Source organism: Pseudonaja textilis, chromosome 1, assembly GCF_049901715.1.
Source record: "Pseudonaja textilis isolate UNSWEBS1 chromosome 1, rPseTex1.2, whole genome shotgun sequence".
In the NCBI taxonomy this organism is placed as follows: domain Eukaryota; kingdom Metazoa; phylum Chordata; class Lepidosauria; order Squamata; family Elapidae; genus Pseudonaja; species Pseudonaja textilis.
In genome coordinates, this window is record NC_141990.1 from 37518398 (window position 1) to 37521305 (window position 2908).

Sequence of the window (2908 nt, forward strand, 5' to 3'; positions counted from 1 at the left end):
AGGGTCGATTCTTAGATTGCACATCTTGATTGGCTGGAAGGGAAGCTTCTCAGAAGCGCCTCAAAATGCTAGTGGAGAGCTGGAACGCTTATCACGCCCAGAATATAAAGACCTCCCCCCCGCCACTTTTTTTTTTTTTTCTCTAAGTTGGTTCTGTTCTGCGTCTCCGACCCGGCTTTCGCGATCGCATTCAAGGGAAGCGCGGCCAGGCGTGCTGATGTTATCGCCCCTCCCCCCTCTTTTTGAGTGTGTGAATACATATAATGTGGTTTGCCAAATAGGAGACTGGAGCAACACGATTTGTTTTTCAGAAAGGTCACTTGGAAGTCAAGGGTTTTCCTTTTTTTAAAATGTCTTCACCAGGCAGCGTTGGCGTTTTGCTTTCTTTTTTTTTTAAGTGAGAGGGTCAAGAAAATCTTGCTGGCCAAAATTCGGGAATATCTGTCATGTTGAACATGGTTATATCCAGATAAACCCGAGTATTGTATATAGGCTTACAATTTCAAATAAGGCCGAAAGGGTAACAAGCTAGGACTAGGTGCACACACAAAAAGGCTTCTGGTTCATCGTTGATTTCAGAACAAGCACTCTTAAAAATGGGTAAGCCACAGTTTTCTTGTAGCATCCTGATGTGCCAACAAGGTTTTAAGCACTGGTTCTTGTTCTTTTCCTCCCTGCATTATTACCCCTTCAAAATTATTGTAAGTACTAATCCATATGTCCTATTTAATCTCAGTTCATATTATCCTCCGGTTGTCTCCAGCCAAAGGCAAAGGCAACTCTGGGCTTAGTTTAAGAGCAGTGCTTTCCTATTTCTGCTGGCCCAAGCAGTACTCTGTAGTCTGCCTGCTATTCTTCATTTCTTTAAGACAAAGGTTTCTTATTTCAATTGAATATAATGGCAGAACTACTCCAATCACTTGATTTCTGCCCTCCATGTCCATTTCATCTTGGGCTACTGGGTTCCTGTTACTGTTTAAACAAGGCTGGTCTTCTCCACAGATGAATGAAACATTGGACCTTTTTCCTTTTAACAGGCTTATCCATGGGATGCTAAAAGGATAGACATTTTTTTAAATCAAGTGAAACTGACAAATATTCTGCCAATATATATCTTCTTTTAGACCAAGTAATAGAAACAAAGTAAATCTGACTCCACGCTCCCCAGTCTGGTCTATCAGAAGAAGCTTCAAATGGAAAAATGTCAAATAAGTCAATAGATGGAGACTCCTACAATAGCTCCATCAATAAAATCATATGTCTTCAAAGAAACACCCCCCCCCCCACCTACACAGAAAGAAACATCACAGGTATTTACTTTCCTATATGAGTGGAAAGTAAGAAACAGAGGATTCCATCAATCAGAGAATCATGGTAACTGTTATCAGGAAACTGCCCAGCATCATTGTCAGAACTGAAAAATTACTGAAATCTGGATAGCACTTTTCTTAAGCAAGCTTCATTTCCAGTGGAGTGTTTGTGTGTCAAAATAATCAAGATGGTGAGTACAACTGAATGCAATTAAAGCCACATCCCTTTTTAAGAAGTATTGCACATATCACACAAACATAAATGGAAAGGAGATCCAAATGTGTGGCTGTAGTCTCCATCTTAACTTCTTTCACTTCCTTTCCATAGATGCTCCTGATTTCCATTTAACCCTAAGGAAGATACCATGTTTCTCCAACAATACGGCCTCCACCAATAAGAAGCCCCACCATGTTTTATTGGCATAAAACCAAATTAAGCCCCTCCCCTCAAATTAAGGCCCATATTAAACATGAGAAATGGTGGGTGGGAATAGCGGGGGTGGGCTTGCCGTTAGGAAGTACTTTTGTGCATGCCTGGATATGGAGCTGCCTGTGTTGGTGGGGCACTTCATATCGGGAGACCTTCCGCCACCATTGCTTTCCCTTCTCCCTTGCTGCTGCGGTGTTAGAGCAACGCTGCGGTGTTTGGCGCAGCCACGTGCGGCCAGTCAGGGCTCCTCCCTGCAACCGGCACCCTGAGGAGACACTTGGCTTCAGGTGCTCCTGTCACCACCTTCCCTTTGCCTTTGAAGGTAAAGCGAATTATTTTAAAAATGACACCCTACTACAACAAAGCCTCCCCTGCCTGAGAGGGCAGCCCAACCCCACGTGGGGAGGCGAATCTCCCGGGGCCACAGCGCAAGATCAGCCCACCTTGGGAGAAGCACCCAGCCGCCATCCCTGCCTGGCGCCGGGCAGAGCGCGAAGAGCTTCGCCTGGGGCGCCCAGCGCAGCTGACAAGTGGGCCCTCCTTCCCGGCAGCAGAGCTCTCACCAAGGCAGCAAGCGCCTCCCCACCGGACCCTCTGCTCATCCCGCCAGGGCCACGCCAGAGCCGTGCGGGCTGGGCAGAGCCAGGAAAGCGAGCCGTGGGTATCAGTCTTCCCAGAATGCCCTAGTGTTTTTTTGGACTGGGCTTGGTCTTAGATGCTTATACTTTCCCACTGAAATTATAGTTAAATCTGTCCATGTGTTGTGAAATTACAGAGTTTTCATCAAGTCTTCTGACTACTAGCAATTGGAATATACTAATTACAGTAGATTAAAAAAAAATCATTGATGCTGAACAGTCCCTGAATGCATAGTGGAACAGTAAATTTTCACAGCAAAGTTGTCACTGAAGGAACTAATCTAATTGGCAGCATGATGGAAAAAGCAGCCCTTTCTCACTTTAGCACCTTTCTTTCATAAAATTGGGAGACCAAGAATAGCTTCTCCAAGGGGGAGCTCCTTAGACATTATGTACTCAAGAAACTCTGCAGAAATCCTGGTGACAAACTCCCATTCAGTTTTATTAGTACAAACCAACATTTAGAATTCCACCATGACACTTATTGCTAACCTACCAAGGCATGCAAGTATAAGATGTTCAACAACAAA